Below are 26,292 nucleotides of genomic sequence, written 5' to 3'. Positions count from 1 at the left end.
AAGTGCTCAGGTAAGAATTGCTCAGGGCAACAATCAGGTAGGTGGATCAAGAATAGGGCAAGGGTCCCTTGATTCAACCCCCTCACTGGAGTGGGTAAAATGGTCAGGGGATGAAGAAGAGACATCCTCAGAGTAACTGATTTGGAGGGAAGATTAATGGTCTCTTAGAAGAACAGATGGTTTGTGAGGAGGTCTGTCTGGGTGTAATGTCGACTTCTGACCTCCTATTATGTGATAAGAGTCATCTTCAGAGGACTCATGACAGTTGAGTTCCTTTTGAAGGATCTGTCTTTAGATAGATAAGGGGAATTCAGAGAGCCTTGCCTTACATTTTGCTATTCTTCAAGAGCCTTAAGCTCAAAGTGATTAGTATACCAAAGCAACGCATTGTAGGTTGGCATTTTATGAACTCCTCCAATAGCTAGCTTTGCTTAATGAGCAATTGAATTGTTAAGAATGAGTAAATTAGGTAAATATAAATGGAATAAACTTTATAAGTAAGCTTTTCATAGTTTCAAAAATATTTTTCCACATGGCCACATAAGAGGGTAACAACACATACTAGGGCCTATTGGAGGGTAGAGGGTGGGAGGAAGGAGAGGATCAGGAAAAATAACTAATGGTGCTAGGTTTAATACCTGGATGATGAAATAATCTGTAAAACAAGCCCCCATGACACAAGTTTACCTATATAACAAACCTGCACATGTACCCCTGAAAGTAAAATAAAACTTGAAAAAAAAATCTTGTTTCATCACTGGGCATCTTAATATTATGTTATGTTAAATGAAATAATAGATAGTCATAAAATGTCTAAGTCATTCCTAAGTAAGTTAAATTATTGAAACATTAATTGCTGAACATAAATATAAAGTATCAATACTTTGGAAGCTTATTTTTATAGGTATAGTGAAGTTTAATATATTTGAGTCTGTTGTTAAACAAAAAAATTGTGATATGAAAAGTATATCTATAAAATGTTAGCATATGACAGTTCAAAATTGCCTCCTGTATAGTTTCACATAAAAATTAAGATCATAAGGGATTTTGAAAATTCTAACATGTGGTAACTAAAACTAAAATAAAGGAAAACAACTCTATAAGTGAGGAAAGGAAGGCATATTTTATTTTTAAAAAAGGCATATGTATGATGCTGTGTTTGCCTTAAGGGAAAAAGAGAACAATTTTTACCCTAAAACAGAATGACTGATTGTTCCACAATGTGAAAAAGTATATGAAAGACCAAAGAGATACAAGAACATAATAGGATTGTGAAAAGAATTTCATGTGGGGTCAAGCATGCTAAAACGGAATAAATTTATTATAAGAGGTTTTTTTGAATGAGCTTTAATATCAAAAGTACCCTGATGCAAAACTAGAATCGGATCTTTGCTTTTGAAAATGGGTATTTCCTTGGAGGGTTGATAAGAGACTAGGAAACATTTTCATATCCTTTCAGTGATCTACCTAAGGAACAAAAAAATAATAAATTCAGTGTTTTGTCAGGATTTTTTTGTCGTCTTTTATAAGGTATTTTGTCTTTTTATGGGTCTTTTATCAGGTATTTTGATTTTTTTAAAAAAAATTAGTCTTATAAATCTTCAGAGACCTAAGTCTTTTGAAAGCTATGTAACATATCTGTATTTGTCTTTGTTTCATAATGATTGGTGATACTGTTTAGTGAAGTGCTTTAAACCTTGTGACGTCTTTCAAAAACTTCTCAAAATCATATCCTAAATTAAGTCTTTCTTGATCCTAAATTAATGTTAGAACATTCCAAAGGGCTCCTAAACCTCTTCAAAGGAAGGGAGATATTAAACCAATTAGGCTTATTTGATAAGTTAAATTATTGGGACACATTGTCAAATAAAAAGTGATATTTAACCTTCTTTGACTCTATTTTTATAGATGTCACTAATATGCACTCCAAAAGTTGCATGAGATTCCTAGAAAACTGATATGTTATCAGTCATCATTTCAGCCATTATGTTAAAATGTTGTTTGTCACAGAAATAACCAAATTTCCTTATCAACAGTGTCATCATTATAATGCACTCTCATCAGATTTTTATTATTATTATTACACTTTAAGTTCTAGGGTACACGTGCACAACATGCAGGTTTGTTACATAGGTATACATGTGCCATGTTGGTTTGCTGCACCCATCAACTAGTCATTTCCATTAGGTATTTCTCCTAATGCTATCCCTCCCCCAGCCCCCGACCCCCGAACAGGCCCCAGTGTGTGATGTTCCCCGCCCTGTGTCCAAGTGTTCTCATTGTCAAATTTCCACCTAAGAATGAGAACATGTGGTGTTTGGTTTTCTGTCCTTGTGATAGTTTGCTGAGAATGAGCTCATCAGATTTTAAACCATGACCATTTCGAGTCTTGTCACCCACAGTTAATTATTTTTGAATGCTTTTTCAAGCAACTGTAATCCTATTTTTTTTCCTTTTTTTTTTTTGAGATCGAGTCTCACTCTGTCGCCCAGGCTGGAGTGCAGTGTCGTGATCTCAGCTCACTGCAACCTCCACCTCCCAGGTTCAAGTGATTTTCCTGCCTCAGCCTCCTGAAAAGCTGAGAATACAGGAGCCTGCCACCACGCCCAGCTAATTGTTGTATTTTTAGTAGAGACAGGGTTTCACCATTTCGGCCAGGCTGGTCTCGAACTCCTGACCTCAGGTGATCCACCCGCCTCGGCCTCCCAAAGTGCTGGGATTACAGGCATGAGCCACCACACCTGGCCCAGCAACTGTAATCCTTAAGTGCTTTGTCTTCAAAAAGACTCATGGAAAAGATCCTGAAAAGTACAGGATTCTGGTAACTTTAAGATCATACCATTGGACTTGATAAGAATGTCCATAAATCTAATGAAGAAACTGATGACTTCATGAAACTGTTGCTCCAACATCAAGCAGAACAAGAATTAATTACACGGGAATAAATGAACTGATGAGGATAATGTTTTCATATTTTTTATTTTGGAATTTTCTTGCCTCTTTATTTTAATGTTTTGTTTTCCAGATTTAAGGAAACTTCTTTATTTTAAGGTATCTAGGGCTCACTATAATTTGGTAAAGTATAATTTTGTGAACAAAATTGAAATCATTTAATTTTTCTGTCTACTTGGTCCCTCTAGGAATCAGAAACAATATACATATTTTCTAGTTTTTATGGCGATATTGTTTGCATAAGTTCAATCACAATCTGCTCTCTTTATAACAGGATACAGTTGGCAATACTAGTTATATTACCAAGACAGTCATTGGGACACCACATTTGGGAAAGTCCATAGAATTCATGGCTTTGAGGGTTCCTAGCCTTATACTGAGTGAGAAAAAAAAGTCACTTCCTGAAGGCCCAGGGACCTCAAAATATTTTGGGGACCCGGAGAAGAGAGGAATTCACCCAAATCTGTACAGCAGGCAAAGTCTGAAGTCTGCCTTGGTTTGGCTTCCTAGCATGAAGAGGCTTTGAAAAGTGTAATCTGAGAATCCTTATTAAAAGCTCCAGCAGAGCAACCTTTAAAAAGAGCTTATTTGGCTAATCACAATCTTTACTGCGCTTAAGTAAATAATCAGGCCAAGTTTGATGATACTAAACTTATTTTGCTAGCAAAATAGTCATACTCTGATTATCTTTCTTAGAAACGGGGATGACCGAAGACAGAAAAAATATGTTTTGGGAAAATTAAAAAAAAAAACTATTGTGCACCTATTATTAGACTGTATCTCTGTTCATTGTTTTTGAGTTATTATTATCTATTTGTAGACCATACTTGATTCCAAATTGTTCTAGTTTTCTCCATTACCTGGCTACAAGTCCTGTACTAACAACAAAATCTGCTCCATTCCTCTATAGGCTGGAGGTGAACCCCTCAATGTAAGTGTCAAGGGACAACATTCCTGCCTGATATGTGAGCCAATCAGGAGTTCACTACAATCCGTGAAGCCATAACCAGGGACATTCAAACTGCAAACCAGGGTAAGAAGTTGATGACTTCAGAGTTTCAGTCATGATGGTTAACTAGACACAGCCAGGAGGATCATCTGCCACCGAGAGACTAGGACATATGGAAGACTGTCACACTCCAAGCAGACCTTCAGAGGGAAAGCACTGAGAGTGGATGGAGATGGGATGCAGATGCTGGGCTGAAGGGGGAGGAAGCTGGGAACCCTGCACAAGGCTACCATGCACCGGGACTCATTCCTGGCAACCAGCGACAACTGGGGAAGGGGTGAGTTAAACAGGCAGGGAGTGGTCTGCTCTTGCCATAGAACTGAGGAATCCTAGCAGCAGGAGACCCCACAACCCCCACAGGCACTTGAGCTGGCAGGGAGAGCTACTTAGAGAGGTGGTAGGGTCAATACTCCAGCCTGTGCAGAGCCCAGATGGTTTGGTGCTGAAATGTCTGCAGTGGAGAACCACCAGGGATGCCCATTCCACAAGGCTCACCATTTTCCTCTAGAAGACTTTAGCCTTGGGGCGACTGTCAGACCTGGACAGACCAGCATGATATTGCCTGTGACATGGGACCTGTCCAATCTGAGTGCCACCCTGTCTGCTCTCATCTCCCAGGGCCCCAGCCTAGCCTTGCCTGCTTGCAGTACAGCCTGGGATGCCCTACCACAGTGCTTCCCGGGGTCTTTATCGTAGTTCCTTCACCAGCAGAACATGTTTGATAACTGCAGCAGAGTGGCCCCCATCAAAGTGTCCCAGCCCACCTGTACACTCTCCCCACTGCAGCCTCCCCCACACCACTTTGCTGGCATATACTCACCCACAGCCACCACCATACCACTTTGCTTATGCACACATGCAGGCAGACCTCAACTCCCCTCCTTGGCTGATATGCATATGAGCAAACAGGATGTCATGCCACTGCTGCTGGCATGAGCACATCCCACCACACCACCTGCTGACGTGTTGGCACCTAGATATCTTGCCACTTCTGGCGTGAATGTGCAAACGTATGCTGGCAACACCAGCCCCCCTCCCCCGTGCCGCCACAGGTGTGAACAGAGGCATGGACACCAGCAGCTCTGCCCCACCACCTTGCACTGCCACCTCTACTGGTGCAAACACACTCATGGAAGCCAGCAGCTCCAGGCCCGCCTGTGTCCCACCCCTGCTGTTGCCAACATTGGCATGAGCGGACACATGGACTCTAGCAACCCTGCCCCTGTCGACATCCCATACCTTGTCATACCACAGCTGCTGCCACTGCCATGAGTATACACTATAATGCCTCAGCCTTGTTCCTGCTAGTACTCAGCTTCAGCCATGGTGCATGTACCATGCTGTGTTTCTGTGGCTGCTAACATGTGTAAGGAGGCAAGGATCCCAATGTCACTTCCCTAACAATGTACTTTAGCCAGCACCACTCATGGGAGTGTGGTGACCAGCAGACCAGCAACACCTCTTCTCCTCTGGCATGGCAGGTTGCTAACCTTGAGCAGCTGGAGAACAAAGCTAGGGGCCCAGTCTCAGCCCCCCACAGTTAGAGCCCACAATTCATGGGTGCTGAGCTGAGCCTTGGCCTCCTAAAATCATCCAGAAATGAAGCCAGTTGACTGCACACACTTGATACCACAATCAAACCCTTAAGAGCAAAAAAGAAGATAAATGCAAAAAAAAAAAAAAAATCCGAAGTACAGTAACTTCAAAGACTAAAGGAACACCAGCCCACACAGATAAGAAAGAAACAGTGCAAGAACTCTGGAAACTCAAAAAGTCAGAGCTACACTAGGTCCCCAGCAATAGTTCTTAACCAGGCTGAAATTGCTGAAATGACAGACATAGAATGCAGAATATGGTTAGGAATGAAAATCATCAACCTTCAAGAGCAAAACTCAATCCAAGGATTCTAAGAAATGCAATAAAACAATTCAGGAGATGAAAGATGAAATGGCCATTTTAATAAAGAACCAAACCAAGCTGATAAAGCTGAAAAATTCACTTCAAGAATCTCAAAATACAATTACAAGTATTAACAATTAAATTGATCAAGCTGAGGAAAGATTCTAAGAGATGGAAGACCTGATTTCCAAAACAACTTAGACAATAAAGAAGAATGAATAAAATTTCTGAGAAATATGAGATTATGTAAAGAGACCAATTCTATGACTCATTGTTGTCCCTGAAAGACAGAGAGAGAAAGCAAGCAACTTGGAAAACATATTTAGGATATCATCCATGAAAATTTCCCCAACTTTGCTAGAGAGGCCGAGATTCAAATTCAAGAAATGCAGAGAACCCATGTGAAATACTACACATGAGCACTATCCCCAAGACACATAGTCATCAGATTCCCCAAGGTAGAAATGAAACGAAAAAATGTTAAAGGCAGCTAGAGAAAAGTGGCAGGTCACCTACAAAGGGAGCCCCAACAGAATAACTGAGGGTCTTCTAGCAGAAACCGCACAAGCCAGAAGAGAATGGAGGCCTACATTGAACATTCTTAAAGAAAATAATTTTCAACCAGGAATTTTATATCCAGCCAAACTAAGCTTCATAAGCAAAAGAGAAATAAATTCCTTTTCAGACAAGCAAGTGTTAAGGGATATTGTTACCACCAGGGCTGCCTTACAAGAGGTCCTGAAGCAAATGCTAAACATGGAAAGGAAAGACCATTACTGGCCATTGCTAAAACACACTTAAATACATAGACCAGTGACACTATAAAACAACCACACAAACAAGTCTACTTAATAACCAGCTAACAACATGATGACAGGAACAATTCCACACATATCAATTGTTACCTTGAATACAAATGTGCTAAATTCCCCCAATTAAAATCCACAAACTAGCTAAACAAGCAAGATAAACAAGCAAGATCCAATGGTATGCTGTCTTCAAGAGACCCATCTCACATACAATGACACCCATAGGGTCAAAGTAAAGAGATGGAGAAGAACCTATAAAACTAATGAAAAACAGAAAAAAAGCAGAAGTGGCTATTCTAATTTCAGACAAAACAGACTTTAAGCCAACAAAGATGAAAAAAAGACAATGAAGGGCATTATAAAGTGGTAAAGGGTTCAATTCAACAAGAGGACTTAACTATCCCAAATATATATGCACCCAGTTTCATAAAGAAAGTACTTAGAGATAAATGAAGAGACTGACATAACCACACAATACTAGCTGGAAAATTCAACAATCCACTGAGAGTATTACAGATCACTGAGGCAGAAAACAGAGAAAGGTATTCAGGACCTGAACTCGACACTTGACAAAATGGACCCAGCAGACATCTACAGAGCTCTCCACCAAAAAACAACAGAATACACATTATTCTCATCTGCACGTGGCACATATTCTAAAATAAGCCACACAATCAGACATAAAACAATCCTTAGCAAGTTTAAAAAAAAAGAAAACATGCCAACCAACCACACTCTCAGACCACAGTGAAATAAAAAGATAATTCAAAGAAAATCGCTTAAAACTATACAATTACATTAAAATTAAACAAGCTTCTCCTGAATGACTTTTAGGTAAATAATAAAATTAACTTAGAAATTGAAATATTCTTTGAAACTAATGAGAACAAAGATACAGCATACCTAAATCTCTGGAACACAGCTAAAGCAGTGTTAAGAGGGAAGTTTATAGTATTGCATCAAAAGGTTGGAAAGTTCTCAGATTAGCAACCTAATGTCAAACCTAGAGGAACTAGAGAAACAATAGCAAACCAACCCCATAGATAGCAGAAGAGCAAAAATAACCAAAATCAGATCTGAACTGAAGGAAATTGAGATGTGAAAAGCCATTAAAAAAAATCAAATCCAGGACTTGATTTTTTGAGAAGATAAATAAATAAGATTGATAGAACACTAGCCAGACTAACAAAAAAAGAGAGAAGATCCAAATGAACACAATCAGAAAAGACAAAGGGGACATTACCACTGACCCCACAGAAATACAAAAAAAAAAGTCTCAGAGACTACTATGAGCACCTCTTTGCACACAAACTAGAAAACCTAGAAGAAATGGATAAATTTCTGAAAACATACAACCTTCCAAGATTGAACAGGAAGAAACTGAATCCCTGAACAAACCAATAATAGTTTCTAAAATTGAATCAGTAGTAAAAAGCCTACCAGCTAGAAAAAGCTCAGGACCACACAAAGTCACAGTCAAATACTACCAGATTATAAAGAAGTGATGTTACCATACCTACTGAAACTATTCCACAAAGTTGAGGACGAGGGACTCTCTTTAACTCATTCTATGAGGTCAGCATCATCCTCATACCAAAACCTGACAGAGACACAAGAAAAAAAAAAAAAAACTTCAGGCCAATATCCATGACACAGACAAAAATCATCAACTAAATAGTACCAAACCAAATGCAGCTGCATATCAAAAACCTAATCCACCATGATCAAGTAGGCTTTATCCCTGGGATGTAAAGGTGGTCCTACATATGCAAATAAGTAAGTGTGATTCATTACATAAACAGAATCTAAAACAAAAACCACATGATGATCTCAATAGATGAAGAAAAGAGTTTCTATAAAATTCAACATTCCTTCTTGTTAAAAACCCAAAAAAAACCAGGCTTTGAAGGAATATACTTCCAAATAGTGACAGCAATCTGTGACGAGCTTGCAGCCAACATCATACTGAATGGGCAAAAGCTGGAAGCATTTTCCATGAGAAATAGAAAAAGACAAGGATGACCACTCTCACCACTCGTATTCAGCATAGTAATGGAAGTCCTAGCCAGAGAAATCAAGCAAGAGGAACATATAAAAGGCATCAAAATAGGAAGAGAGAAAATCAAACTACCTGTTTGTAGACAATTTGATTCTATAACTAGAAAACCCATAGTCTCTGCCCAAAAACTTCTAGTTCTGATAAACAACTTCTACAATGTCTCAGGATACACAACGTACCATAATCAGTAACATCTCTATACACCAACAACATCCAAGAAGAGAGCCAAATCAAGAATGCAATCTCATTCACAACAGCCACAAAAAAAGAATGAAATATCTAGGAATACAGCTAACCAGAGTGATGAAACATTTCTACAAGAATTATAAAACATTGGTCAAAGAAATGAGAGATAACACAAACAAATGGAAAATATTCCACATTCAAGGAGAGTAAGAATCAATATTGTTGAAATGACCATACTGCCCAAAGTAATTTAGAGACTCAATGCTATTCCTATCAAACTGCCAATGACATTTCTCTCACAATTAGAAAAAAAATCTATTTTTAAAATTCATATGGAACCAAAAACAGCCCAAATAGCCAGGGCAATCTGAAGCAAAAAGAGCAAAGTTTGAAGCGTCACACTGCCTGAATTCAAACTGCACTACAAGGCTACAATAACCAAGAAGCCATGGTACTGGTACAAAAAACAGACATATAAACCAATGGAACAGGTTAGAGAACCCATAAATAAAACCACACACCTACAATCACCTGATCTTTGACAAAGTCAACAAAAATAAGCAGGGGGGAAAGGACTACTCATTCAACAAATGGTGCTGGGATTACTGGCTAGCCATATGTAGAAGATTGAAACTGGACCACTTCATTACATCATATTCAAAAAACAACTCAAGATGGATTAGAAACTTAAACCTAAAACCTAAAACTATAAAAACCTTGGAAGAGAACCAAGAAAATACCATTTTAGAGCTAGGCCCTGGCAAGGATTTCACAATGATGCCAAAAGCAATTGCAACACAAACAAAAATTGACAAATAGGACCTAATTAAACTGAAGAGCATCTGCACAGCAAAAGAAACTATTAACAGAATAAACAGACAATCTACAGAATGGGATAAAATATTTGCAAAGTATGCATTTCACAAAGGTCTAATATTCAGAATCTATAAGGAACTTAAACAAATTTACAAGCAAAACAACAACTCAATTAAAACGTGAGCAGGGGCCGGGCACGGTGGCTCATGCCTGTAATTCTAGCACTTTGGGAGGCTGAGGCAGGCAAATCACAAGGTCAGGAGTTCGAGACCAGCCTGGCCAATATGGTGAAACCCTGCTTCTACTAAAAACACAAAAAAATTAGCCAGGCGTGGTGGTGTATGCTTGTAATCCCAGCTACTTGGGAGGCTGAGACAGGAGAATTGCTTGAACCTGGGAGGTGGAGGTTGCAGTGAGCCGAGATTGTGCCACTGCACTCCAGCCAAGGCGACAGAGTGAGACTCTGTTCCCCGACCCCACCCCCCCCAAAAAAAGTGAGCAAAGGACATGAACAGACACTTTTCAAAAGAAGACATACACGTGGCCAACAAACATATGAAAAAATTTTCCACATCACCAACTATTAGAGAAATACAAATCAAAACCACAATGAGATACGATCTCAAACCAGTCAGAATGGCTACTACTAAAAAGTGAAGAAAATAACAGACACTGGTGAGGTTGCAGAGGAAAGGGAATTCTTATACACTGCTGGTGAGAATGTATATTAGTTCTGCCACTGTGAAAAACCCAGTCGTGATTTCTGAAAGAACTTAAGGCAGAATTACCATTAAACCCAGCAATCCCATTATTGGGTATATACCCAAAGGAATCGTTCTATCATAAAGACACGTGCATGCATATATTCATTGCAGCACTATTCACAAAAGCAAAGATATAGGATCACCTACATGTCCATCAGCAATAGATTGGAAAAAGAAAATGTGGTACATATACACCATGGAATACTACACAGCCATAAAAAGAGATCATGTCCTTTGCAGCACCATGGATGGAGCTGGAGGCCATTATTCTAAGTGAACTAACACAGGAACAGAAAACCAAATACCACATGTTCTCAGTTATAAGTGGGAGGTAAACATGGAGTCCACATGGACACAAAGAAGGGAACACAGACACAAGAGCCTATTTGAAGTTGGAGGGTGGGAGGAGGGTGAGGATTGAAAAACCATCTATCATGTACTATGCTTATTACCTGGATGAGGCGTGCACCAAACCCCCATGACACACAATGTACCTGTATAACAAACCTGCACAAGTACCCCTGAACCTAACATAAAAGTTAAAAAGGTATGACTTCTTATGAAGTCACACTTGAAATAAAACTTATTGACTTACTGAAGTCTTATTGAAATAAGACTCTCTATCACAATGACACCCTTACCTCTCTTAATTTTTTCTTACTTATGCTTACCTCATTCACTTGTCAGGATAATACCTGTACAACTGATCCTTGAATAAAGTGAGGGTTGGAGGCACTGACTCCCAATGCAGTCAAAAATCTACATATAACATACGACTCCCCAGAAACATAACTACTAATAGCTTACGGCTGACTGGAAACCGTAAGAATTAACACATATTTTTTTCTGTTTAATGCATTATGTACTATATTCTTACAATAAAGAAAGCTAGAGAAGAGAAAGGGTTATTAAGAAAATCCTATGTAAGACAAAACATATTTACTATTCATTAAGTGAAAGTGGATCATCATAAGGGTTTTGTATTTATATATTTTACGTATTTGTATATTTTAGTAAAATATATTTACTATTTATTAAGTGAAGTGGGTCATGATAAGGGTTTTTGTCCTCATCATCCACACTTTCAGTATGCTGTGGAAGAGAAGGAAGAGGAGGGGTTATTCTCACAGTCTCAGGAATGGCATGAGCAGAAGAAAGTTCATGTATAACTGGACCGACACATTTCAAACCTACGTTGTTCAAGGGTCAAAAGTAGTTAGAATTTTACAATGATTAGATTCCATAAAAAGTTGGATATGCCATGCCAAACCCATATTTTTACATGACCTAAGAGAATTTTTAATCCACCCAGTAGCTAGCTTTATCAACATCCTTGATGCAATTGTTTATCCAAACTTTACTAGTAATCCCTTTTATAGAGTCAGACTTCCAGACCCACTTGACCTCACTCTCTGCTTTAATTTAGCCCTGTGATAGGATAGTAGATCGTAGAACTGCAACCTTCTAGCTCAAAACGGAGGGATCTCTGCAGTTGCTAACACTTTCAGTTGCATGTGGATAAATAGGACAAACAGGCTGCTTGGTTAAAACAAGTAGATTCCTCATCTGGCTCATTCTTTGATCTGTTCAATTTCAGTTGGTTTAATTCATGGGAAGCCTGCCTAAGGGGCTGTTTTTAAAATTCCCAGCCAAACTGAGGTTCCAGTACCAGAGTAGCTGGTAAGGTTTGCATAACTGGAAATGAAGGGGAGCTGAAGGTAGGTGTTTCCAGTATGCCTTTCACAGGATAATTCTTGTGCCCAGTTGTCCAACCATTGATCAGGTAGCCCCTCATGTGGGAAATTTGTTTATAATGGCAGATGTCACTGTGGTTCTTGTCTAATCTGTGTTTCGTTTATGCCTGCCTGACCACGGTTCTGTCACATGGACCCTGATCTTGTGTTCCCCACAACATCCCAGGTAAAGCCTGGCCTTGGTTAGACACAGGATATTCAAATGGAAGGCAAAAATTCAAATTACCACCATGACGGGAAATAAGTTCAAAGATTTATTACTTACAGATCCTGGTCAGTGAGGGTTCAAAGAGTTGGGAGGACGGTTCTCTATTCCCTAATGATATGAGGCAGGAATGAAGAAGCAAAGAGTCAGGCACAGAGAGAGGGAAGGGAGAGAGACAGAGACAGAGAGAGAGAGAGAGAGAGAGAGAGCAGTATAAATATAGAAAAATAGGACATGGGTCATGTTAAGTTCACAGGCAAATGCCTGAATGGTCCTTTTAAAGTAAAAGATATGGAGGGAAAAACAGGGGAAGCCCAGTCTTTTAGGTGGGAGAGACACCTCTAAATTTTTATCTCTGACCAGAGGCTTGAGACATTTGGGTGTGATGTTCTACTTCAATTGGCTAGGCAGCAACCTTTGCTCTGTCATTCCCATTGCAAGAGCATACTCCAAACTCTTGGCATTATCCTCCTGACAGTCATAAGAGTGCTCTCCCTAGTTCACTGCATCCTCTCGAAAAGGCTTAGAAATCTCCATGCAGCCATCTGCTGAAGGCTAAATGGCCTCTCTCCAGCTGGAATGATGAAAGCTCCAAGAAACACATGACAACAAGGACACTGTAATATACAAATGGCATGTTAACACCAAAAATCCAAAACTGATGGTAACTGAGTGTAGCACTCATGCCCTCTGATTTGGCCACACTCTCACCCTGGCCAAAATGGGGGGATTGTGAAACAAAGTTAATGGGAGGCCATTGTGTCAGACCAGCCTCCTGTACTAGGCCCCAGAAGAACAAATCGGAACGGAGTCATTCACGCTAATTGTCATGAAATCAAATTGAACTTTCAAATGGGCCAGTTAAAAATAATTCAGAAAATTCCAGTCCCGGTGTGTGATGTTCCCCTTCCTGTGTCCATGTGTTCTCATTGTTCAATTCCCACCTATGAGTGAGAACACGCGGTGTTTGGTTTTTTGTCCTTGCGATAGTTTGCTGAGAATGATGGTTTCCAGCTTCATCCATGTCCCTACAAAGGACATGAACTCATCATTTTTTATGGCTGCATAGTATTCCTTGGTGTATATGTGCCACATTTTCTTAATCCAGTTGTTGTGGGGTGGGGGGAGGGGGGAGGGATAGCATTAGAAGATATACCTAATGTAAATGACGAGTTAATGGGTGCAGCACACCAACATCGCGCATGTATACATATGTAACAAACATGCACGTTGTGCACATGTACCCTAGAACTTAAAGTATAATAAAAAATATATATATATTTAAAAAAAAAGAAAATTCCAATCAACGTGAGTCAGCATAATCAGGAAGTCTCTTCCACTTTAGTCCTAAATGGAAAGCAACTTTGAAATGACCAACCTGCTTTTTGTTTTCTGTTTCCACTCTCTTCAGTACTTTTCTGGCTACAAAGACAACTTCCTCTCCTCTGTTCAATAGAACACTCATTCTACTTGAGAGAGGTTGTGAGTCTGAGGGTCTGATTATGTGAGCCTATTCTGGTCCTCTTACTTCTTCACTGTGGAACCTGGGCCATGTCTGAACCCTTCCATGGTCTAGTCTGGCTCATCGGAGAGATGGGCTCCTTCCAAATACCCATTGAAGGGAGGGTTGCACATAGCAAATGACACAGACCCCCAGAGCACTTTGTGCAGCAGTTTCCTGTCACCCATTGAATGCTGACAGAAGGTGGGTGAAGGGCAGGTGGTGTGGCAGATTCCTGAGTGTGCAAAAAAGAAAAGTGCAGTGGATGACAAAGCTGAGAGGGCAAGGCCTTGGACATACGAAAGGTTGATGTCTACGCAATCAACAAGTTCCTAGCCATGGTTTAGCACATAATTGTGTCCTGGGGACATAATTCCTCCTCTGGCTGCTTTCTGGAAGGAAATTCAGAAAAGGAAATTGTAAATATCTTGGGCTCAAGAGAGGCTTGCAGCTTCTAAGTAGGTAGCTCTAGGCTGAGTCAAACCTTGAAAACAATTGTGTGAGCAAAAATGGTTTTTACATATCTATGTGGAAGGCTCCTTGCAAATCCAAGCTATGGCAGGAAGAATTTGGAATGTGGCTCCAGCATTCTCTAGAAACATGAACCTGGGAGTCCAGGGACAGGCACAGTGTGGGCATTCAGGGTTTCCAGCTGGAGGACTGTCCCTTGCAAAACTTTGAGGTCTGGGGTTGGGTGCAGGGAGTGTGGTCCTGGAAGATGTGTTGGAAACCTTCCCAGGGCCAAGTCCCACAGACTCATGTAGTAATCCAGGCCCTGGTCCAGTAGCCCTGACTGTTACCCAGCCAGACCTGGAACAAGTTATACCATGTCTTCACAGTTCCGAGATGTGAGATGAACCATCCATCATAACAGATTTTCAGGAGGAAATGAAAATAAATGCATTAATCAGTGTACAAGTGGATCTGAAGACATATACAGGTTTAGAAATGTTAAAATATGAGGGAAAGCATATTTTAGACATACTGTAACAGAAGCTACTTCTTACTGACCACATCATTTGGGCCAGTCATTTTACATGCAGGTGGGTGACATCAGGTAAAAACTCACACCAGTTCTCTGAACTTGTACTATTATGTTCCCACTTTACAGATGAAGAATTGAGGCAGAGAAGGTACGTGATTGGCTCAGCTTATAACCAGCAACAGTTGCATTTAACAGGGCTCTGCCCTCACCCTGGCCTCAGCTGTCTACCCCATGACCAGGGAAGGGTTGCTGTAATCAACAGTTACCCAGTGCCAGATGCCCCATGCCACATGGCTGAGGCCTGCAAGGAAGCCAGTGAGAGACTGTCACTGGACCTGGCCCACCTGTCTTCTCCCCATCTCCATTAGGACACCGCCTTTTCTAAAATACAGACAAGGGCCCTGGAGGAGAGTTGGGGTTTAGGACAGAGTGAGTGAGGATGGAGAAGCTTCCACTTGTACATGGATGGTGCAGGTCCCTTCTGCCCTCCAGAGGCTGCGCTCCTGTTCAGGGGTGGGCTCTACACTCCCATATACCTGCCCTGAATCATCTCCTTCATTCCTAGCTGACTGGGTGGCCCAAAGGTCACCTGTAGGCCAACCCCACTGGGCAGGCTGACCATTGGCCACACACTAGGGCCAGCAGGCCAGAATACAATGCCTACAGTGAGGAGTCCACCATAATCCCACAAGATGCAATGCCAATCACTATAACCCTAAATGCTGAAATCCCAAAATATCAAAATGCCAAAAATGCACTTCTGGGAAAAATAATTTTAAAAATCATTGAAGATGTTTATTTACCTTTAAAAATGTAGGCTTATTTGAGAAATGTAAAAACATGATAGAATACTTCATAAGCCACTTTATATAATGAAATAGACAACAATAACATGCATATATTTGCAAGCACAAACAGTTACACCAATGACAGTCACACAGGTATAACTCTTATAAGCGGACAAACCATAATCATAAAGAAATAGGTCACACAAGGAAATGTATCAACAAATATTACTATAGTTGATAATTTTGTAAACTCATTTTATAAGTTTGGTGTCATATGAAATACTGTGACCAACAACCTAAGTCTTTTACAACTACAATCAAAAACCATTACGGATCACCACTGCACACACCTTCACCTAGAGTCAAGATCTTGAGAAATTTTATCTTTCAAAAATGCACATGAACAAAAAAAGACATCTCTTCATTTATTCAGCAAGATTATACATGCATCACAATGCTTACACACAAAGCATTGTGATAATGTACTTTTGTGGAATCTAATTTGAAAAAATGCATAAAACAAATTAGACTCTTTAAAAGTCTCTACACAATTTATGCCTCTAGTACTGGAAGCAATGCCAAGATGAAAGAAATATGACACATTGTAAAAAATAATGCTGACAATTTAACATAGTGAAAAAAAGAAAAGAAATAGGAAACAAAAACTTTAAAAAATGACATAAGAAAAAGTGCATCACAGGTATAAATTATGGGCAATTGCATGGAGATAGTGGTTAAGAACTGGCCAGATTTCACGATCATTTACTATATTTTGAAGTCATGCATCGCATCATATAGCTGCTTTTTTTTTTTCTCTTTTAGGACATGGGTATCCTCAGTGAATATATTCACATTCGTTTTCTTCATGGCACTGCTTTATTGAAATTCTATGTTACACTGACATGAGCATTCTCTATTAACCTTTCTCATCTTCTGCTTAGGGATTTTGATATTTTGGAATTTAGACTTTAGAAAGATTGACCTTTTGGGGTTTCAACATTTGGAATTGTGGCATATGGGATTGTGTCTGTTTGGATCCAAACCCACTAGATTCGCACACTGTATTCATTCATGTCTTCTAATTCTCCCTCTCCCTGCTGACGAAGTGCACAGATCACAAACATAGACTTGCTTAATTTTCACATGTGAACATCCCTGGAGGGCCCATCGTCTCTCAAGAAATTAACATATTCTCTGAGAATCCCCCTCATTCCCCTCCCAGTCACTGTCTCCCAAGGTAACCACTATCCTAACTTTAGTGGATAGAGTAGTACTGCCTGTTTTGATCTTTATTTAAATGGAATTATTGAGCTGATACTCTTTGGGTCTGGCTATATTTGATCAAAAATAGATTAGTGACCTTCATCCATGTTGTAGAAGTAACAGTGGTTTCTTCATGCTCATGGCTGTATAGTATTCCTTTGTATATATTCCAATGTATTTACCCATGCTAGGGTGATGAACACTGGGGCTGTTTCTAGCGTGCTACTGAGGGCATGCTTAGACACATCTTTTGCCAAATGAATGTATGCCTTTTCACTAGTACATACCTCAGAGGGGACATTCTGGAGCTTAGGGTGTATGGATGTTCTGCTTTAGATCATACTCTTGGGTCTCTTTTAGTCTCCAGCAGACGTATTGCCCACAATGTCTGCCTTCATCCCATTGTCCTTTTTCATTCTATTGGCTTGTTTTAGCAGACTGGCCTGTGGTCCTGCAGCATGTCTCACCACCATTCATTTGTCTGTATGCTGCCTTCTTGTGTCATTTAACTTGTTGCTCTTTCCCAGTGTTTCTGATCATAGGAAGTTAGCCTCTGTGTCAAGGTTAGAGGCAGGTCTCACTCTTCTGATAAAAGGACTTCATCAGTGGTGCCATGTCTCCTACAGCATCCCAGCATGAAGCACATGAGTTCTGGTTTTTTCACTCTTTACCATATCAGCACTGATCGTGGGTTCAGGTGATGACAGTCTCATTCCTCCTTTGACTGATTCCTCACTGACCTTTAACCAAAGTGTTTCATTCAACCTACATCAGTTCAGTCACTGGGGTTCTAGATATTGTTTCTTTTGTTAAGCATAGCCTTCACTAGGCTTGGCTTAAATTTTTCAGTGAGGAACAGCTCTCCCTCTTCAACTGTGCCTGTAGAGTAATCTTAAAATACACAGGAAGGGCAGAATAAAAGTTTAATTCTTTCCATTGCTAGTCATGCTTCCTTAGTCTTGTCTTAATTGTAAAAATTCCTGAGACTGTCCCTGTTTTTGATGATCTTAACACTTTTGAGGAATATTGGTCAGCTCTTTAGCACAAAATCCATCCAGTGGTATTTGTCTTATCTTTTTCTCCTGATTAGAATGGGGATATGACAGCAGATCCTCCCCCACCATGAGTGATCACTCCTGCTTGTGGGGCATAGAGAAGGCACCTAGACCTGCACTCACCAGCACCCCACCCCTGAGCCACCACCACCTCCAGTGTGACCACGCACACAGTCTCCAGCAGGGGGCCCCCATCCCCCATCCAGCTGCATTGCCTCCGCCACTGTGGTGAACACACGCAGGGAGGTAGGCACCCTGGCACCCACAAACACTCTACCACAGCTGTTGTACCTCTGCCTGCACAGTGCAGTGGATTCCAAACCTCGAGGAGCCAGAGAACAAAGATGGGACCCAATACAAGTCCCCCAGAATTAGAACATACAGTCCAGGTGTTGAGTGCTGAGTGTTGGCCCCCAGAAACAAAGCCAGCCAGCTGACTTTTTTTTTTTGAGATGGAGTCTCACTTTGTCACCCAGGCTGGAGTCTCACTTCACCTTACACCACAATCGAACATTCAAGGTCATCAAATGGGATAAAAGAAAAAATCCATCCAAAGGTCAGAAACCTCAAAGACTGAAGGTACATAAGCCCACAAAGATAATAAGGATAATAAGAATCAGTGCAAGAACCCTGATTCTTGATGAAGAGTGATGCAAAAATCCTCAACAAAATACTGGCAAACTAAATCCAGCAGCACATCAAAAAGCTTATCTACCACGATCAAGTAGGTTTCATCCCTGGATACAAGTTGGTTCAATATATACAAATCAATAAATGTAATTCATCACATAAACAGAACTAAAGACAAAATCACACGATTATTTCATAGATTCAGAAAAGGCTTTCAATATAATTCTACACCTCTTCATGTTAAAAACTCTCAATAAAATAGGTATTGAAGGAACATACCTCAAAATAATAAGACTCATCTATGACAACTCACAGCCAACATCATACTAAATGGGCAAAAGCTTGAAGCATTTCCCTTGAAAACCGGCGCAAGAGAAGGATGCACTCTCTCAGCACTCCCATTCAACATAGGACTGGAAGTCCTGGACATGACAATCAGTCAAGAGAAAGAAATAAAGGGCATCAAAATAGGAAGAGAGGCAGTCAGTTAAACTATCCCTGTTTGCAGATGACATGACCTATATCTAGAAAACCCCATAGTCTAAGCCCAAAAGCTTCTTAAGCTGATAACTTCAGAAAAGTCTCAGGATACAAAATCAATGTACAAAAATCAGTAACATTCCTACACACCAACAACAGTCAAGCCAAGAGCCAAATCAGGAATGAACTCTCATTCACAATTGCCACAAAAAGAATAAAATACCTAGGAATACAGTTAGCCAGGCAGGTGAAAGATCTCTACAATGAGAACTACAAAACATTGCTCAAAAAAATCAAAGATGACACAAACAAATGGAAAAACATCCTATGCTCATGGATAGGAAGAATCAATGTCATAAAAATGGACATACTTCTCAAATCAATTTGTAGATTCAATGCTATTCCTATTGAACTACCATTGAGATTCTTCACACAACTAGAAAAAAAACTATTTTAAAATTTATGTAAAACCAAAAAAGAGCCCAAATAGCCAAGGCAATCCTAAGCAAAAAGAACAAAGCTGGTGGCTTCACACTACCCAACTTCAAACTATACTACAGGTCTATAATAATCAAAATAGTATGGTACTGGTACAAAAACAGACACATAGATGAATGGAACAGAATTGAGAACCCAGAAATAAGGCCACACACCTACAACTATCTGATCTTCAACAAACCTGACAAAAACAAGATATGGGGAAAAGATTCCCTATTCAACAAATGGTGCTGGGATAATTGGCTAGCCATAGGCAGAAGATTAAAACTGGACCCTGGCCAGGCGCGGTGGCTCGTGCCTGTAATCCCGGCACTTTGGGAGGCCAAGGCGGGCGGATCACGAGGTCAGGAGATTGAGACCATCCTGGCTAACATGGTGAAACCCCGTCTCTACCAAAAATACAAAAACTTAGCCGGACGTGGTGGCGGGTGCCTGTAGTCCCAGCTACTCAGGAGGCTGAGGCAGGAGAATGGCGTGAACCTGGGAGGCAGAGCTTGCAGTGAGCCGAGATTGCGCCACTGCACTCCAGCCTGGGTGACAAAGTGAGACTCCGTCTCAAAAAAAAAAAAAAAAAAAAAAAAACCTGGACCCTTTCCTTATACCATATACAAAAATTAACTCAAGATTGATCAAAGACTGAAATGTAAAACTACAAACTATGAAAACCCTGGAAAATAACCTAAACAATACCATTCAGGACATAGCAATGGGCAAAGATTTCATGACAAACATGCTGAAAGCAATTGCAACAAAAGCAAAAATTGACAAATGGGATCTAATTAAGCTAAAACGCTTCTGCACAGCAAAGGAAACTATCAACAAAGTGAACAGAAAACCTGCAAAATGAGAGGAAATTTTTGCAAACTATGCATCTTACAAAGATCTAATATCCAGCGTCTATAAGGAACTTAAACAAATTTACAAGAAGAAAATAAACAACCCCGTTAAAAAGTGGGCAAAGGACATGAACAGATACTTTTCAGAAGAAGACAGAAAACATATATGCGGCCAACAAGCATATGAAAAAAAAGCTCAACATCACTGATCATTAGAGAAATGCAAATCAAAACCACAATGAGATACCATCTCACAGCAGTCAGAATGGCTATTACTAAAAAATCAAAAAATAACAGATGCTGAGGAGGTTACAAAGAAAAAGGAACGCTTATAAACTGTTGATGGGAGTGTAAATTAGTTCAACCATTGTGGAAGATAGTATGGCAGTTCCTCAAAGACCTAAAAACAGAAATACATTTTGACCCAGCAATCAAATTATTGGTATATACCCAAAGGAATATAACTCATTCTATTATAAAGACACAAGGACATGTATGTTCATTGCAGCATCATGGACAATAGCAAAGACATGAAATCAACCTAAATGCCCATCAATGATGGACTGAATAAAGATAATGTTGTACATATACACTATGGAATACTATGCAGCCGTAAAAAATAATGAGATCCTGTCCTTTGCAGGAACATGGATGGAGCTGGCGGCCATTATCCTTAGCAAACTCACAAAGGAACAGAAAACCAAATACCACATGTTCTCACTTATAAGTGGGAGCTAAATGATGAGAACACATGGGCACATAGAGGAGAACAACACACACTGGTGCTTCTCAGATGGTGGAGGGTGGGAGGAGGAAGAGGATCAGGAAAAATAACTAATGGGCACTAGGCTTAATACCTGGGTGATGAAATAATCTGTACAACAAACCCCCATGCCACCAGTTTACCTATGTAACAAACCTGCACATGTACCCTTGAACTGAAAATAAAAATTAAAAAAAAAAAGAATAGAGATAGGGACATTTAGGAGAAGATCTCAGAGGTAAAATGTCATTCTCATTACATCATATAAAAGGAAATCACTAGACATATGAATGGTTTCTCATGGTTGATGTTAGCTTTGATATACAGTTATTCTGCCAACCTACAGTAATCAAGAAAGTATGCTATTGGCAAAAGAACAGATACACATCAATGGAACTAAATAGAGCCCAGAAAAAGACCCACACAAATACAGTCTACTGATTTTTGACAAAGGTGCAAATTCAATTCTATGGAGAAATGACAGTCTTTCCACCAAAAGGTACCTGAACAAATGCATATCAATATGCAAAGAAATGAACCTAGAAAGAGCCTTACAACTTTCACAAACAATTATCTTAAAATACTTCACAGACTCAAATATAAAATGTAAAATTATAGAATTTCTGGAGGAAAACATAAATGGAGATCTACATGGCCTTGATATTGGTGATGGGTTTTTACATACAACATCAAAAGCATGCCCATAGAAGACAAAATTGAAAAGGTGGACATTCTAAAAATTAAAAACAAAACTACTGCTCTGTAAAAGGCACTGGTAAGAAAAAGGAAAGATAAGCTACAGACTTTAAGAAAATATTTGCAAAACATACATCTCATAGAGGACTTGTATCCAAAATCTACAGAGAAAGTATAAAACTAAACAATGAGAACTATTCAGAATATACAGAAAATGCTTAAAAGTAAATAAGAAAACAAACAAGAAATCTCTATTAATAGATGTGCAAAAGCTCTGAACAGACAAATTAACAAAAAACATGTACACATAAAAAATAAGCATAAGACAACATAGTCAATGTCATTCTTTATTAGAGAATTATGAATTAAATAACAAAGATACACACTTATTAGAATGTCCAAAATCCAAATACTGACAATACCAATTCCTGGCAACAAGGAACTCTCATTTGTTGCTGTTGGGAATGCAAAGTAGTACAGCCACTTTCAAAGATGGTTTGTCAGTTGATTTTTTTACAAAGCTGAACAAATTCTTGACACTCCTAGGTATACATTGAACTAATTTGCAAATTTATGCCCACAAAAAAAACCTGCATATGAATGGGTGTGGCAGCTTATTTAATAATTGGCCAAAACTGGAAACAACGAAGATGTTCTTCAAGAGACAGATGAATAAACAAACTGTGGTCCAACAACAACAGAACACTATTCATCAACCAAAATATTTACCTATCTAGGCACACAAAAACATGAATAAATCTTAAATGCTTAATTCTAAGTAAAAGAAGCCAGTCCAAAAAGGCTACATAGTATATGATGCAATTTATTTGACGTTCTGGAAAGACAAGACTATAACGACAGTAAAAATACCTGTTGTGGCCAGGGATCAGGGGTGGGGAAAAGGTATGACTAGGATAAGCAGAAGGAATTTATTAGACAGGTGAAACTATTCTCTAGGCTACTGTAATGATTGATTTTGTCATGTCATGATTGATGACATGCTGTCAAAAAATGGAATATATTATGCATTTGTCAAAAAGCATAAAACCTTAAAGCACAAAGAGTAAACCTCAATGTATGCAAAATTGAAAAAATTAGGAGGTCGAGGAATGCCAAGGTGGAGTATAGAATATGACAAAACAATATAACTGTGTTACAAATCTATGAAACAACCTCTAATGAGTATCTGGGGATATGGTTCTGGCCTAAGTACCTGTGGAAGTTAGTCTCTGGGACCGAAGTTAAAAGAAACTGTACTGAAGCAGTATTGTCTGGCTTCTAAAGCTATTTCTCAAAGGGACTGGGTTTAAGAATTCTGATTATAGATATGTGTATATACACAGCTTAATATACCAAAATATATATCCTTACTCTGAGAATTGAGGTGGCTAGGAATAACAAATCCTCAGGAACAATGAGCATGCCAAGCACCCACCTCTCACATTCCAATACTCTTCTCCCATAAAAGGAAGCAGAAACCATGGAAAATTGACTCTTCTATGACTGGAACAGGAAATATAAAAATGAGCCTGCATCATCTTGTCATACCATAAAGTAAGACAGAGCTACAAACAAATGTAATGGCTCAGTTACGTGAAGGGGACATCAGAGCCAACTGAAAGAGCTTCCAATGGACAAAGATGGAACAATCTGAGCAGAAAAATAAAAGTGGTGTTGGTGTTGAATTATAACCCCAAACATATAATAAATTACCATGAGTTCAGCCGAGATAAATTGAAGGTTAAATAAATACAAATAATGGGGGAGAATAAACAAATCTCCCATTGAGAAGAATCCCAAATCATTCATGTCAATACTGCCCCTTCCCAAGAAGGTGGACCATACTTCCCTACTACCCAATGGCTGCCCTTAGTGACTTTCTTTTATAAAGCACAACACAGAAAGGGGGGAATGTAATAACCTTGCAGAGGGAAATCCTGACAACACTACCTCAGCCAGTTCATCAGTCAACATCAACAGCGATGAGTCATGTTGCTAAAATATCGTGTAATGAGAATGGCATTTCGCCTCTCTGGTCTCCTACCCCAAAGCCATTACTCAAGTCTATATATGAAAAAACTCAGACAAATACCAAATGAGGGTAATTCCACAAATAGCCTGATCGATACTCCCCAAAACTGTTAAAGTCATCAAAAACAAGAATAGTCTGAGAAACTATCACAGCTTAGAGGATTCTAAGGAGACATGATGACTAAAGTAGCATGGTATCCTAGATGGGATCCTCAAACAATGACAGGAATGTGCAGGTGAATATTGATTTATGAATTATGAAGAATGTATCATATTATTGCATGATGTTAATAATAGGAGAAACTAGACATGATGTATAGGAAAACCCTCTTAACTGTCTTCGCAACTTTTCTGTAAATTTAAAATTACTCTAAAATGTTTACTAAAAAAAAAAAAAAACACTTAAAGGAATGGGGAAAAAAGCCAAAAATGGGGAGAAAATACTTGTAAACCCCATGTCAGATAAAGGATTCATATACTGAATGAATAAACACCTTATAACATGCAACCACATAAAAATGAAGAGTCCAATAAAATAGTAAATGATTTCGAGACTTCACCAATGAAGATACACAGATCACAAAAAAGCATATGAAAAGATGATTACCATAATTATTCAATAAAAATACAAATGTAAACAGCAGTAACATTCTTCTACCCACCTGTTACAATTGATACAATGCAACAACCTGAAAATACCAAATTGTACAAAAGATGTGGCATTCTCTTTCATTGCTGGTAGAGAAGAAAAAGAACACATTCACTCTAGAAGGGGCTTTGGCTATTTCTAATATAGCAAAACTTAGACTTACCATTACACACAGCAATTGTACTCCTAGGTTTTATCAAGGAAAATTGGAAACAGGTTCATACACACAAAATCACGTACACAAAAACATATATAGCAGCTTATTTGAAATTGACAATCAATACTTTTTCCAATTGGTGAATGGATAAAACCAATGGTACGTCCACAAACTGAAAATGTATTTAAAGCTCAATCCACCCTCTACCGTTCTAAGGCAGGCAGTTTTGTGGGTCAGTTCCCCCAAGTGTTCAGGGAAAACGAATCACCATATTAACTCTTCCAAATAATCCCAAAATACGGGCAATTATTCAACGAATTCTCCAAGGCTCCTTCTCCTGCACTGGGGGGAAAAAAAAGATAAAGACATCCAGCCTTTATAAAAAGAACATATGAGCCAAGTGTTCACTCATATTGCAGCAAATGTCCTAAATAGATAATTGTATATTCAACACAACAGTGGACTAATGAACAAGCAGCTCGTATGCAAGGAATAAAAATACAGAAAAAGCCTCTGAAATGAATTTTATGATATTTTCAAATTAACATTTTTAGCAAATGAAGATTAAAAGGCACTTTAATTTTCTAAAACTGACAGGAAACATACTTGAATGTGAAATGTTAGAAGCATTCCCATTCTCGTCAGGAGCAAGTCATTGATGTATGCTTTCACTGCTACCGTTCACAGCTGCAGTGAATGTTGAAATGAAAAAGAGAGCTATGGATATCAAGATGAAAAAGAGGTATGAAGATTGAAAAGAAATAGATCATATTTTTCAAAATATGACCATCAAGAAAATTCAAAGGAAGAGACACATGGAACGTTCAAATGAATAAGAGACTTCAGAAGACAGCATACAAAGACCACTGCAGCGAATACAAGAGACTTGTCACAGATGAGCAACTTAGAACATAAAATGAAAAATATACCATCCCCAACAGCATTTAAATCCAAAATATAAAGAAGAAGAAGCCTAACCAAAATATGCAAGACATTTACAGAAGCAACTGTACAAGTTTGCTGACAGATTCAGAGAAAAAATTCCCAAATAAATGGAGTAGTATATGATGTTCACTGATGAGGAATAGAATACGGCAAAGGTGTAAATCTTACTTAAATTAAATAAACAGTTAATGCCTACCTGTAGCTGCCAAAGTGACAATCAAGCCCAGGCTGCTGTGCTCTACTCCCAAAATGAACTGTGTAAAAATATAGAAGGGAAAAAGAAAAATAAAACAACAATATCAGCAACAAAGTCTAAACAACAAAACAGAGAAAACCCTGGGGAAAATTGAAAACTGTGTTGAACTGGTACTTGTGTTCTGGGCAGGTGGAGAGGCAGGGAGGTTGAGGAGGTCTGCAGCCACCGCAGACGACAGGGTGAGTTGCAGGAAAAGTTTTAAAGGACCACCCCACATCAGTGTAGGATCCGAGTCTGCACCTCAAAACACGAGGCCAGTAGCCCAGGGGTAATATCAGGACACCAGGAAAATTGGATTGATTGAGA

At 39.2% G+C, this 26,292-nt stretch overlaps 1 long non-coding RNA gene across 1 annotated transcript in view; it reads left to right on the top strand.

The window, feature by feature from the left end:
• Window positions 1–25,925, top strand: part of LOC129138608 (uncharacterized) — a 54,083-nt gene extending 28,158 nt beyond the window's left edge. The window contains exons 2-3 of the long non-coding RNA XR_008541920.1: window positions 3,863–3,985; window positions 25,473–25,925. This is a non-coding gene — a long non-coding RNA (uncharacterized LOC129138608). The remainder of the gene's footprint in view (window positions 1–3,862; window positions 3,986–25,472) is intronic.
• Window positions 25,926–26,292: the final 367 nt, after the last annotated feature.

The sequence above is a fragment of the Pan troglodytes genome, chromosome X (assembly GCF_028858775.2).
Source record: "Pan troglodytes isolate AG18354 chromosome X, NHGRI_mPanTro3-v2.0_pri, whole genome shotgun sequence".
Lineage (NCBI taxonomy): Eukaryota > Metazoa > Chordata > Mammalia > Primates > Hominidae > Pan > Pan troglodytes.
Note: the sequence above shows the minus strand (reverse complement) of the source record. Positions and strands in the feature narration are given on the sequence as shown.